General features: G+C 42.4%; 1 protein-coding gene across 1 annotated transcript in view; it reads right to left on the bottom strand.

Moving 5' to 3' along the window:
• Positions 1 to 15,353, bottom strand: part of ALK (ALK receptor tyrosine kinase) — an 878,396-nt gene that overhangs the window by 151,165 nt on the left and 711,878 nt on the right. The window lies entirely within an intron of this gene.

The following is a 15,353-nucleotide window of genomic DNA, read 5'->3' as shown; positions in this document are numbered from 1 at the left end:
TTTCCCTAACCCTTGATCCATCCCAGTCTGAACAACTATGTTAACATCCTCTAAAACAACATAAAAAAGAAATACACAAAAAGAAAAAAATGTACATCCTCTATATCCTGTTTACAACCTTCCCAATTGGCTGATTCTCTTCTATTACATGTTGTGCCTACCATTGCTCTCGCCTTCATTTCCACTTCCCTCTTTCTTTAAATTTCATTGACATATAATAATTGAACATATTTATGGGGTAGAATGTTTCAGCACACGTATACATTACAAAATGGTCAAATCAGGATGATTAGCATATCTATTACTTAGGAAGAATAAGCTCAGGTGCTCCTTTGCAGTGTTGTGAGTTATTGTTAGAGCTGACAATAATGCAATGTGCAAGTGCATTTACAGAAAGCTAGAAGAGCGGATATTGAATGTTTTCACAACAAAGAAATGAAAACTGTTCAGGGTGATAGACACACCCTTTCCCTGAGCTGAGTTTGGGCTGGCCTTTGTTTGCGCTCACATAGAAGATTCCAATATGCTTACTATTCACTTAAAACTTGACCAGGATGCCATGTATCCTGTTATCTCAATTATGGACTGTGGATTGATCATCTAGTCTATTCCTGGATCTGGCAGTGTGGTGAGGATCAGGGATCCAGCTCCAGTGTAGTGGGAAACAGATATCTAGGGACTTTAAAGCTACTCCCTGTTGAGAGGCAGCAGGTAGAGGCTGAACAAACAATGGAATAAAAGGTAAAAAGTCATGACTTGGAGATTTGGCAGTCGTAGAACCCTCATTTGTTTTGGGTTTAATCCAGATGCTTCAATTCCACATACTAAATTGCATGAATCTTGTGCTTTTCAGCTGAAGCCAGAGAGAGCAAGAGAAGTGATGAAATACAGAGAATAAAGCATGTTTGCATTCCGTTCTGTGACAACAACACACAGAGGTGTGTTTATTATTGCTTACTTAGTTCTGTCCCCCACTCCCACCCTGACCTGCTATGAAGGAGTTCTAGATGGTATTTACAGGAGGACTTATTCTTGCAATTATTGTTGTTGCTATATTGACAGTAGAGAATCTAGCATTTAAGCTTAAGATACTGACTTGTCTTTGCCTACAATTACAAAGTATAATGCATATAGGATTAAATGGATGCCAGGAATTATCTGAAATAGTCTCTTTCTTTCTCTCTCTCTCTCTCACACACACACACACACACACACATGCTGCTAGGGTTGGATCAGGCCGAAGTCAGGATCCAGGAATTCTAAGCAGGTCTCCCAAATGGGTTGATCCCAGGCACTCCAGTACAGGATGCAGGAATCTCAAGCAGCAACTTAACCTGCTGTGTCAAATCACAGAAGCCTCCATGCCCTTCTGACTCACTTATTCATTCATCCAACACTCTAGGGAAACCTGCAGGGTCTCTATTGTGTGCCATGATTTGAGTCAAGTGTCAGGGATACAGAGATGAAGTGAAAGTCTCAACATTTGGCAGGAGAGAAAAAAATGACAGGAGCAAAACCCACACAGGCTGTGGAACTTGGATGACACACTTGGGTAATAAAAAGTCTTCCTTGAGCTGACTCAAACTTTGCTACCCCCCATCGTGCCGATGGGACGATCTGTGTGTGGGAGGCAAAGGCTGCGGTAGGAATGCAGCAAGAGAACTTCACCATCTGACACAAACCTTATCAAATGGTGGTTCCATTGCTTCCTTTGTATTTTACTTTAATACCTCTGAAAGGCAATACCCGATGATGAGAGATAGTGGCACCTAATATACCAGTGGGACCTAGGTTAAAGTTGTAGTAGATATTAATGTGGAAATACAAATGCTTTTTCTTTTTAATGCCAAAGAGTTCAGGTTCTTTGAAAAAGTCTGTTGCCTTGGTTTTGGAAGTATGGGCATGTGTTGGGAGATCCCATTTTGAGGTGGTGGGGCAATGGAGAGCCCAGCTTCTATACTTGGACACATGGCACTTACGGAAATTCTACTTTGCTTAACCAGGACCTGCAAGTCTGGCATAAATGGAGAACCAGGTGGGGAGTGGTTTGTCCTTATGGTTTTTCTCTCCCTCCTTATTTCTGAGAGTTGGTGTTTTCCTAGGGAATCCTGTGGTTCACTATTGTCATCATCACTTTGGCCTGAAGGGTGACATTTAAACCCTTTAAACCCTGATGACAGCCCAGACACAACTCTGGGAGTACAAGGAAGATAAACTAGAATGTTCAACATAACTTTACTAAATCTAGGGGAAAGGCCAGGAGAAAAATCCCCTGCTTTCACTGTGGGTTTAGACTTTGTGCTCTGCTGACCTGAAAACAGAACGTTTTCTCAAGAACATCCTTTCCAGTTTTGGGTTTTTTCCCTTGTGGTGAATGCAATCTTAGTTCCCATATTAGTGCTCTCCAATTTAATTTCTTGACCCCTCTTATTTATCTTTTTCCATGCCTTTGCCAAATGGACAATACCAGGAAAGATCTTGGACTTAAGTAAGATTCACTCTCCAAATAGAAGCTGTGGCCTTGCCCCTCAGGCCCTCTTTGGGATCACGGTGTCCAACTGTTTTACTGCTGTGGTTTGAATATGTTTAACCCCCAGGAACTCATGCAGGCATTTGACTCCCAAAGTCTTATGTTGATGATATTAAGAGTGCGAAAAACTTAATCAGGATGAAACTAGGAGACCTGAAACTCTATTAGGGCTCTGGTGTGGGTGGCAGGATAGTAAATGCTTGGGCTATTATCTGTACTTCCCCTCTATCCCAAACAGAAAGCTGGATCAGAAGTGCAAGAAGCAGGAATTGAACTTACACTCTGAATGGGACTTGGATATTCCAAGTAGTGGCTTAATCTTCTAGATCCACAATACCCATGCCTGACTACGATGCTTACAGGTAGGGCCTTTAGAACGGTTACATTAAGATAAGGCCATTAGGGTGAAGCCCTTGTGATGTGTAAGAAGAGGGACAGGGATCAGACACACATAGACATGTTCATTTTCTCTCTCTGGCCACAGAATGCCATTGGCAACCATTGGACTCTGCCAACAAGAAGGCCACCACTGGAACTGAGCTGAGCCTAGTTCTGTGCCCTTAACTGTGAACTGAACAATCTACTTTTCTTTGTAAGATGGCCTACCTCAATTATTTGATAATAACACTGAAAAACTAATACTCTGTGTGTGTGTGCACGTGCATGAGCACTGTGCTCTCCTAATAAGGGTGGGATAGGCACATAAAGGGAAAGGAAACACAGGAGAAGGGGAAAGGGGAGGAAGGAGATGAAAGAATCTATACATAGTGTAAGTATAAAACTGTCAACAATGTTATTTGTGCATACCTTAGAGCTGGGTCCTAAGTGTAGCCCAATCTGACCATTACAGTTAACTTGTCCACATATACAGAGCTTCAGGATTGCTTCTGCAGCAAGAATGCAGCAGGTTTTGCTGATAGCTGAAGTGACAATGGGGTTCACGTAGCTAATTCCACAACCTAGGACAGTGATGCTGTTGTTCCTACCCATAGCAGCTTGTACGTTCCTGAGCCATAAACTCACTGCAATCTCTAAGGGAAGGCAGACCGACTGCCTTCCTGGCTCTGGATTTAGGCTACCTGTCCCTAGAGCATTGGGGAGCTTATTACAGCCATGGTGTAGAGCCAAAGCTTTCATTTCAGTTACATTTCACAAATGATTGAGATGATCATCTTACAAAAACAAAAGAAAGTTGTGATGTTCAACTCTCCAGGGCTCTGAAGACAATGGAATTGTGTCCATGTGAATTTCTAGGAAGAAACTTCTAATGAAAGCTTATTGCCTCTCAGCTGCTGTTGACCAGCTATCAGGCTTGTCCTTACTTCTAATTACAACAGAAAAGGCATCTGAGTGGGTGGGTGGGTTTGTATTCTCATCAAACCAGTACCCACCTTTAGCCCACTCTCACTGTGAGGGAGCTGTCTTAATGGCCCCTCAACTCCCATGCATGGGATTTGGAATCCAGAAAGGCTGTTACAGTGTGCTCTTGAAGGAAATGGTAAGACTGCATTGTATCAGTTGCAAGAATGATTAATGAGGAACAATTAGTCCATGTTTGTTAATCATTTCACAGACACAAATGATGAATAAGAGCTAAATGAAGACACAGAAATGGCAAAAGCCAAAAGGCTTTACATCCACCCAGATGCTGATCACAGAAGTCCAGAATGCTAGATCCAAGGGGAAGGAGGCATTTCAAAGATTGTGTGCTCTGTAGGCACACTGTGCATTGAGGGACTTTCTGGGCAGCTACCCAGATACTATCTCTTGGTGTTTCCTCCCAAAACAAATTGCAACAAGGACAAAATGAAGTTTCACAAAAACTACACTCTCAGCAAAACTTAAAAACAGAGAAGGCCAAAGCTTTAAAATAATTATGAATTAAAGGAGAAAAATTCTCAAAACCCAGCAATTCACTCTAAGATTCCAGGCTATGTCTGTCAGCTAGCCAAAGGCTCTGTCCCTCCATGCACAATCCTCCACACTGGGGGACTTTAATGTAGATTTTCCATTAGTACATATATGAGGAGAAATGTCTAGGAGTTTGGACAGAAAGGAAGTAATATACCTCCATAACATCAGATAAAGATTTAGACTACCCTCTCCAGCCTATGTCAACTCATCATCCAACCAGCCAACCAACCAATCTATCAAGCCAGCAACAAGATCAATTCTATCTTCGGGTAAATTTAAGAGACTCTAGACCAATGCGCAGGAGATTTCAAATGCTTCACGGGTCTGGCTCTGAGCTAATACGCCAGTTTTAGGAACTGATCTCTTTCCTGCTGCCTTAGGAACTTGGGTCCCACTGCTCATCTTTGGTGTCATCTAGGATGACACTCATTGTTTGTTCACTATAATTTTCTCAAGAAGACACTTTTCCCTCTCACCCAGTTCTCTAGCTGGTGGTCCAGGTATGCTTGCCACAACCTTGTCTCATGTCCCTGTGCCCCTTAGAATGACATTTCATCAGTGTCCTCTTCAATGGGCTAAATGAAGATAAAGAAGAAGCCACAACCCAGAGTCTAAGGCATTGCTACAAGCAAGTCCCTTAAAGCTCACATTTTTTCTAACGTTTGTGTGCAGTTTGAACCCAATGCACAGCTATGCTAGTTTTAATATAAAAATTACCTGTGTCACATTATTTTGGTGAAACAGAAGCTCTGGAAAGATGTACCATACTGATGCTTTGGGTCTGAATACTTTAAATACCACTATATATCTTGCAGGTATAAGCATCCAAGTGTGATCTCCTGTTGATCCCTTCCAAGCTCCCCACAATGTCTTTAGCAAATGGCTTTAGCTATTGTTCCCCATAGACAAATCTCCAGAAACAATATAGCCAGCTGACTCTCAGACCTACTGAGTAAGGTAATGAGAACTGAATCAACCAGATCCCTGTGCTGTCCTAATTCATTTGGCCCACTTCCTCTGGATGATTCACATACACTAAATAGAGAGCCCAGCACCACTGGGCCAGTAGTACCATAATAAGCTCTTCGGAAACAGGGATAGAACTAATTCAGTTTGATTTTTTACTAGGCTCCAAGAACTGTATGTATAGGGAGTATATATTTAATGCTTACATAGAACTGCAGTAATTATAACTATTCTTATCCCATACACAAATCACCTAGTCTGCCTGGTACAGTGGATACACAACACCCAAATGACCTAGTTAGGTTTCAAATACATGTTCTTATCTACTGTCCATGTGGCTGTGCTCCCTGCTTTTCTTTCTGTTGCCTCTCTTAGGCTGTTGTTGGACATTTCACTCATGACCTTTTCTATCAGAGAAACAAAGAAAGGAGGTAGGGTTGGAAGGCTTGAATTGTGCGTTCCATTGGTTCAGAGAGACAGAGTGCAGGAGAGGTGGTAGATTGGAACCAATGTCTAAACTGACATTTCCTTGATCACCTCTGGAATTCATCTGGGTCCTTCCTGTTTGCCTTACAGTCACAGACAATAAGGAATGGTTCTAGAGGAACTTAAGTGACCTAAGTAAGGAGAAACAACTCCCCAAGCATTGTCTTCATCACCAGTTGTAGCACTGGTCTCATTAATAACTGGGGCTTAATCCTCCACATTCAAAGAGGCTCCCATTACTCCAAACAATAATTTTTCTAATTAGCCAGGCAGAGCGGCAATTGCGTATTGAATACTAAGGATGATTTAAAACTAATAAATAATTTTGGAAATTCTGTGAACATTTTAATGAATTAAAAGTTATGAAATATTTATAAGTGCTAACAACACCATTTAGTACCATTAATAAAATAAATACATTAGTCAGAGAATGAAATTCATTACTATTTTACTACTAGACATTGATGTCAATGACTGAATATTGCACCAAATTACTTGTAAAATAGGCCTATTATTTTAGTGTGATTAATCTTTTCAATTATTTCTTTTATGTAGTTGTAATTTGAAAGTAATTTTCTTCTGGGAGTACAATGACCTCAGCACACTCATTCCTTATTTATTTTTATTTGAAAACCCTGTGTGTCTGCCCTCATTTCCAGGAGAATTCCAATGGCCAAATATTTAAAAGAGTTGCCCAAACAGTCATGATTGCTGTTAAGTACTTGGAAGGGTATTTTTAATTGGCTTTATTAACGATGGTGACTTAGCCATTCTGAATAAGTTTCCAGGCAAAGAACTTCCTGGTTGTACTGCCCAGCTCTAGCTGTCTTGAATTTCAGTCTGCCTGGAAGGCGGAGGAGTGCTCAGCACGTCAGTGGAAACTGGGGCTCATTCTGCCATGTAACCACACCCACAGGGTCACATGGTGTCACCCCTTTGCAGAATCAAGAACTCTACACATCCAGTCCCTAAGTTAGAAAATGATTTCATTGGTAGGGAAAGTATAGATTGAGGGGTGGGGGGCTGGGGGAGAACAGTCTCTGTCAGACAGCAGATTTGGACAATCGGAGTCAGTGTTGGGAAGGAAATGACCTCTTCCTACACTCCACTGCTTATACTAAGTACAGACTAAAAGTGAAAGGCAGTTGTGATTCTGTGACTATATCCTGGGATGGTAGTACAGAATTATTCACCTCCAGTTCCAAGGAGGAGATTCAGCTAGTTAAGCGACGCACGCACACACACACACACACACACACACACACACACACATAATTTAGCTAGAGGCTCTGCACACAATATTTCTTTTAATTTCTAAAAAATCCTTTTAAGTATGTATCAGTAATCTATTTACTAATTATATATCATTGGACTATTTACTAATGAGAAAACAAAACTCATACATTTAGGAAACTTCTTCAAATTAAAAATAATTATAAAAAGAGATGCTAAGCGTTGGAGTTGGAATTCCACACTCATCCATGATTTCTTTACTACTTTGGAATAAGCCAGCCTATTTTGAGTTCTTAACATGAAAAACACATTCTTCACTGTTAATCGGGATATACAGGTTAAAGAAAAGACAGTTTTTGATTCTAGGAATTGAGTATCTATTGAGTAATTCATAAGTAACTATAGAGAAGGAGAGTGCCATAAAATAGGCTTCTATGGAAGTCTAATTCTGAAGTGAGACTTCTCAGGGAAAACAGTAGTTGAGCTGAAATTTTTATGAAGCAAGGGACTTTGAGAGCCAGTACACTGCAGAAAATACAAATGGAAAAGACTCTAGAGCTGGGGAGGTGTTTGGAGGAAGAGAGCAGATCTCAGGGACTTGATGGTCATCTTCTAGAAGGTTCATTCCACAGATAAATCAAGGACAGAAAAACTTGGAGTTGAGAAGAAGACTGTCTGGAGAACAGAGCTTGCCATCTTTGCCCTGGGCAGAAGCACAAGCATGAGTGACTTGGGTTGTGACTGCCATTTCATCTCAGCCTTCACCTCCAAGCAATGTCTCTTAAAGGGACTGGGCTGCTCATGGTAGGGGTGCGTGGCTCTCATTACCCACTTGGCGTGGGGTGAATAATTCACTCCACACAGTTTTGCAGAACATATCCCAGGGGTGCATCTGCTTCCGTGAAGGGGGTTTCTCCATGAGAAAGTGAGCGGGCAGCCACAGGTTTAAAAGGCTTAATAGGTAAGGTACAGCCAGAGAGGTGAGGTAGCCCTGACACCATTGACAGTTCACGGTGCCTCTCTAATGGCTACCTTCTTGGTGACCCTCACAAGCAGGTCAAATCCAGGACCACCACTGATAAAGAGCTATTCCTATCTTCAGCTAAAAGCAGCCAATTCTGGAGAAAGCCTCATATGTCCTGTCTGATTCAAAGAATTGACCTCTGTGGAAAGTGAGGGGAGGGAAGAGAATTGAAACCTTCCTGATAATTGTCTTCTTGAGCAGCTTAGTGCTCCTTCTTTTTCTTCTATTTTTGTTGTTGTTGTTTTATTTTGGAGAAACAGACATTGGAACTGGTTTGGAGGAAGGCATCTCTATATCTCTGATGCAAACTGAACACAGTTAGGAATGCCCTTTGGGGAGCAGTTTATGTACAGAGTTGAGATCCTGAAGCCACCATGCCAAAACCCAGCCCTAAAATGAAATAATTTCACAGCAGTGTTAGGACATACTCAGCTTAATGTCTGCTTGGCAAGTGCCTGCTAAATGAAAGGGTAGATACATGGGAGGGAGGATACATGGGTCTGCCACCTAAAGAGAGTTTTCTACTGGCATCCTCCAAACAGAGTGCCACTGTAACCTCCATTTATAGGCACAGAGTGGGGGTCCTGCTGGGGCACTGCTTGTTGTTGGAACAGAAAATGCCAGCTTGGGTCTGGCTGCTGCCAAGAGCCCATGAAGTAATCCCTCATTTTACCCAGCTGGATTTGGAGCCTACTCTAGATAATGATTGGTTCCACATGGCTGGCCAAAGATGAGATTCTGTTTAGCGTCTCTCACTTCTCGTCCTCTCTCAACCTCTCTACCGCCCATCATGTCATCAGTGGAGTATGAGAGATGGCAACCCCCTTTTTTTTTTTTTGGTTGGAAGCATTCACACTAGCTTCATACCCAGCATCTCAAAATTAGTACAAGAATTTGCCTTGTGAAAATGGCTGAAATCCATAGCAGAAAAGCCTTGTGCTTGGTCTGAATTTTTTTTTAAGATTTATTTATTTTCATTGGAAAGTCAGATATAGAGAGAGGAAGAGAGACAGAGAGGAAGATCTTCTGTCCAATGATTCACTCCCCAAGTGGCTGCAATGGCTGGAGCTTAACCAATCTGAAACCAGGAGCCAGGAGCTTCTTTTGGGTCTCCCATGTGGGTGCAGGGTCCCAAGGCTTTGGGTCATCCTTGACTGCTTTCCCAGGCCACAAGCAGGGAGCTGGATGGAAAGCTGGGCCACCGGGACCCAAACTGGGGTACAGCATTTGCCAAGCCTTAGTTTGAATCTTCTAAAGAAGATGGAGTTAATGAAGAATCATAGGATCAAAATTCTGGAGTGAACAGACGAGTTGAGAACCAGCCTGTGGCTGTCAATGGCTTGTTCTGCATCTGTATCTGGTGAAGACCTGTCATGACAGAACATCAAGGACTGTGGAGCAAGTGGGTTGTTCTGGCGTCCCTGTCCTCACTTCCTTAGGGCAGTTCCACATGGGGTCTTCAGAAGTTTATGGAAAATTCATATCATGAAAAAAATACACAGATTTTAATAATTCCATTTTCATGTACTTTTGGAAGTCTCCTGGTACCAATATAATTTTATAAAATTGATGGTTATAAAAGACTTTGGATAATGTATACAGTCTCTAAATACGCCCCTTTTCACCCCTGAGAAGGTCTTTGAGTGCATTTCCAACACTTTGGGCACATACACATGAGCATCCCTGGTAGTGCACTGCATTAGACACTCTGGATTCCTCCCCCACTTTTGAGCTAGGGAGAGAGCTCCTTATGGGCAAGGTGAGGGTTATGACAGCCCTTCTGATGAATGGTCAGAGGTAATATATGTGAAAGCATCTTAGTTAGGGAGCAACATTGCTTTGTGAGGGGAGAGGAACTGAAAGTGGGTCTGGCCTGGCAAACTTTAGATGTGGTTCTTGAAGGTTCACGAAAGGCTAGGGAAACTACAGTTGTGTTTGGGGTAATGCAGGTGGCATTCACAGCACCTGTCTTTATGCTGGCCAATGGGCAGTGGTCCATCTCAGCTGTCACCAGTTTGTTCAGGGTCAGAGAAATATTTGAATCTGTTAGGAAACTGACGACTTGACAGCCATGGGAGAAAGCAGAAAGCACATGGGCTTGGTCAGAAATTTAATATGCCATATTTCAAGGAAAAAAATGTGTGAGGCTTTATTCGTTTTGTTCCCACATGACAAAGGAGATAGATAAGATGCCTTCTGGGGTTCCTGTCCTTCCATGAGAAGCACAAAATGTGTGATAGTTGAGACCAGGGATCCTGATATCAACCGTGAAAAATCACTCTGGTCTCCATGCTTTGATTTCCCCAGCTGTACAACCAGAGTGGTGATGATTATATGCTAACAAGATTGAGTCAATGTATGGACCACACTTAGACAAGGTCTGACCCTTGGAAGCACTGCAAAGGGTTGTGGTGATGTGTATTTTTGTGATCTGCTCACAGGCACATGGATCTTTTCAAATCTTTCGAAAGTAGCCAGTCTTGCTCTTTCTGCCTGAACCTGAGGGGTCTTGATGAGCACCCCATGTGATGCTATGGTTCTGAGTTGTCTACTGAAAAAAGTTTTTGTGAATGGGCTATGCATTCCCAAGGAGCCTGGGTACGTGCTTGTCTGTGGCTGGCATACTTCCTGTCTGTGCTGAGGTACAAACTGCTCTTTCAGTGGCTTTTCGGGGAAAACCTATTCCAAAGCAATTTCTACTCATAGCGACTTTCTTTTGGAAGGAGTAGGGTAATAGCCCAAAGCTATAAAGGCAGGGGCAGCATTTATCAATTGATTGATTAACCAATCAGTCAGCAAGTATTTATGTGGTATTTCCTATGTGTTTAGCACTGTGCTAACTGCTCCCTGGAGAAACAAGAGAAATATAGAACAAGGACCCAAACCTGAAGTCAGGGCCTCAGGATGACTAATTGGGAACTGATTACAAAACAGCTGCTAAATTTAGACACACAGAGCCAAGTCTTCCCAGCAGAATTTCTGTAGTAGCAATGGAGTGAGGTGGATTCACTAAGCCCCATAGTTCATTGTTTGATGATGTGAGGAACCATAAAAATGACATTTCAAGGAAAAGCCACAAGGAAAGTGCATATGGGGAAATTTGTCAGTGTGTACAGGATGAGGGAGACCAGTTGGCTGTTGCTAAAGTCTGAGCCTGCACATATGAATATTAGAAGAATTGGGCAAATGGCTGTGGAAATTTTCAAAAGTGTCAATTCAAAAAACAGCAACAGGCAGGATACAAGGCAGCAGTGAGTCTACGGTTAGAGGTTCTGGGCCTTGGAGAAGGGATTTGAGGAGTAAGAATGGTTAAGGATGTTACTAAGGTTTTCAGTAATAAATAAACCTCAGTTTCTGTATACTCCACAAAGGTAGTAGAGTACATAGACAGCTCAACTAGGGACAGATTTCGGCTCTATCCTGCAGTAACTGATGAACTTGATTGAATTTGGAAGTCTGTGTACTCGCAGAGTTGAAGAGCCTGCCTAAGGCAGCACACATGACTGAATGGACACCTGCCATTCACACAGTCAGTGCTTCAATGACATTGGCTTTGACTTGGCTAGGAGCCCACACGAAGCAAGCATCTACTGAGTACCACTACGACAGGTGCAAGGATCTGAAAAGGGAAAGGGATGACTTCTGTCCTGATGACATACACAGACGCTATTTCCTCTGCAGGAGGCTTCCCCAGAGGAACTAAGTGCCGCCTCTCTTCACGTGGGTCAAGGAAGAGATGAAGGGCTCTCCAAATTTGTTTCTCCTTATGTTCTACATGTGCCTCCTCATGGAGGACCAAGTTACGCTCACAAAATAGACCAGGCATCCCGAAGACCTATCCATAACATTAGCCAGCATGTCACCAGCGATCAAGTTCACCATTCGAAGATACCACTCTCTGCCCGTTATTTCTTCTCCCTCATAGCCTAATCAAACAACAATCCCCCAAAACATAGGTTTTGCTTACATAAAATAGATCTTGAGTATACCTACAACAAAAACAACAACAAAACCCAAACTAACTCCTTCCCTTTAAATATGTAAATGCAGTTTCAAGATACTTTTCCTTTTTGCAACTTTCCTATGTCAACCAACATTACCTGAATTTGTTCTGCCATGGGAGGGTGTTATGGTCTCTATGTGATTATGTCCCCCAAAGGGTCATGTGCCTAATATGGTGGTGTCAAGAGGTGGTGAAACATTTAAAAGCTGGGGCTGAGAGGGAGATAATTAGGCATTTAGAAGTGCCATCCCTGGGAAGAATTGATGCTGGTCTTCTGGGATGAGTTTGTTCTTGAAAAAGAATTGTTACAAAAGAGAAAGCCTGGTTCCTCCTTAGTTTCCGACTCCCTGTCTCATTTGTTTCTGCTTGGGTAATGCCATCTGCTGAGGTGTTCTCCAGAGGCCAAATCAACAGGGTCACCTGACTTTGGCCATTTTAGCCTTCAAAAGTGAAAGGCAAATAAACTATAATTCTTTATCAGATACCCAGCCTTCTTTATCACATTAAGGCGATTTTTCCTTTCCCCCACACGTAAGGTCGGTTTGATGAAAACAGCAAGAACATCAACAGCACACACTATGGGAAGGTTCTTGCAAGGCCAGCAATGCATGAAAAGTCACAGCAGCACAGGGGCTGGGTGCTCATGGGAGTGTCCTGCCACAGGCAGTGATTGTCCTACTCCACCTTCAAAGGGTACAGGGTTCAGGTGCAGGTTTCAGCCAACAGGTTACAGCCAATAGAAAGCAGGTTTACAAAGAGGAATGCATAGAAATTTTAAGAAAATTCTAAAGTAAACTTATTCTCTGATATCTTTCTGACATATTCCACTAATTCCTCCATATCTTTTGGTGACTGTAGGTGGTCTAAGCAAGAGAAGGCATGTGGAGGATATCTGCTTTCCCATGGTGACCATCTGTTCTAGGATTCCTTCCTCTGAACGAAGCTGACCAGGCCAGGAGCATCTTCTCAGGCCACCTTCCCTAGGAACTCCATGGGAGACTTGTCTTCTCACTCTTATAAGAAGGTATCTGGATGACAGAAATTTCCTAGATCATTAGAGAGAAGTTAGAGGTAAACTATACTGGTTTTATCCAAGGTAGAGAAGGAAGCAAGAAACTGATCCATTAAACTGCAACAGATACACTGCCAATACAACATAAGCCACAATGGCAGTAGGTGAGATAGGGAACTTCCTGGCAAGGGAGGCAGCATCTGTGTAACTGGTTAGATCTTTGACTTGCATGTGCCAAGAATTTTTGTAGGATGAGAAGCTTCTGTTGGAATGTTGATCTAGGTTAGTTGTCTGGTATTTTGTGGCTTCTTATTGCTTTTCCTGATGTTGACCTCTTAAGAGAAGCCAATTCTGGAACTGAAGTCTCCCTCTGCTAACTGGTTACCCCTCAGTAGATGGACTCTTGGATAGTATGTAGACCCCTGACATCTGTGAGGACTGATGTTAGCCAGAGGCATTTACAAATCCCCAAGTTCATGAGTGCAGAAACACTTGCACAAGCTCCTGGCTTGCTCCCAAACCACATGCTTCTTGTTCATTGCCTCATGCCCCAGGCTAACCACATTTCCAACTTGAACTGACATTCAATCTATCACATTAAGGTGATTTTTCCTTTCCCCCACACAGAAGGCCGGTTTGATGAAAACAGCAAGAACATCAACAGCACACACTATGGGAAGGTTCTTGCAAGGCCAGCAATGCATGAAAAGTCACAGCAGCACAGGGGCTGGGTGCTCATGGGAGCGTCCTGCCACAGGCAGTGACTGTCCTACTCCACCTTCAAAGGGTACAGGGTTCAGGTGCAGGTTTCTAGAAGCAACAGATGATTGGGTGTTCCATGGGCGTTCATGGATGTGCATGGAAAACCTGAATGGAAAATGTTGGTCTGGGAGTGCCCTGGCCTTCCTTCCTGTCTCTACTTCATTCTGAGGTATCTCAGACCACTGGTTTCGTGGCCCAGGTTGAGAGTGCGCTTTCTAATGAACCAGTGAGCTGAGACAGGCACAGCAGGAGGATTGCAGCAATGAAACAGGTTTCTTCCCAAGTTTTGCATCACTCAAACCCATCTCCTCCACATTCTCCACTAACAAACAACAAAGAATGCTTATAGTTATCATCCTGGGCCTTCTAAAGAATCAAGGAAAGACCGACCTCTTATATCTTAAAAAATATCATTTGTTGATTTTACTTGAGATTGCAGAGAAATTTTCTGTCTTCTTGTTCATTCACCAAACACCTACAATGGCCAGGGAAGGGCCAGGCTAGAGACAATACTATGGAACTTAATCTAGGTCCCCCACATGGATGGTCAGGACCCACGTACTAGTGCTCACCTACTGTCCTCCAGGATGTACATTAGTAGGAAGTTGTAGTGGGAAGTAGAGTCAGGGTGTGAGTCAGGCACTTGGATACGGGATGTGGGCATTCCAGGAAGTACCGAAAGTGTTACATCTTAGCTGCTGCAGACACGTGCCCCAACTTTATTTCTCTATTGAGATCTACTTCATCCTACATAGCAATTGGACTTGGCAATATATAATGGAAGACACATACAATACACGGCATTGAAAACAAAAATACAAGATAAGAACATTTATACATGGGCGGAGGGGAAAAGTCCATGAAAAAGCTTCACAGATATAATTATTATGATGGAGTAGTGCATTCAGTTCAGAGGTTTCTGGAAACAATTGCAAAGAGGAAAAAAATCAACAAATTGTTGTTCGGGAAAGATATACCTTCATGTGGCAATAATAACTGAAATAAAGTTATAATGTGGGACTTATGCAAAACAAGTTCAACGATACAATGAACTGTGCCCTAAAGGATCTTACAAAATATGATAAAAAATTTACATAGAACTATTTCCTATGCTGTCCCTTAATAATAACTTAAGTCAATAAAAGTACTTAGCTGTGGTTTTTACCTAAGGGGAAGAAAGTAAAATACTGATCATTACCGTCAAATTGGGAGGAGGTTGAGGAGTAAGTAGAGAAACAACTGAAACCAAAATGGCAAAATATTGACAATTACCAAAATTGCAGGAAGGGCATGCAGGGGTCCACTCTATCGTTGTATTTGCTTTTATGCACTTGAAATTTTCCATAGTAAAATATTCTTAAAAATAGTTAAAAGCATTTGACAGCTAGGAAAGTTAAGCTAATGTGTTTTCTAACAAAGACCC

This window comes from Ochotona princeps, chromosome 8 (genome assembly GCF_030435755.1).
Source record: "Ochotona princeps isolate mOchPri1 chromosome 8, mOchPri1.hap1, whole genome shotgun sequence".
Lineage (NCBI taxonomy): Eukaryota > Metazoa > Chordata > Mammalia > Lagomorpha > Ochotonidae > Ochotona > Ochotona princeps.
This window is presented reverse-complemented; position numbering and strand designations above follow the sequence as displayed.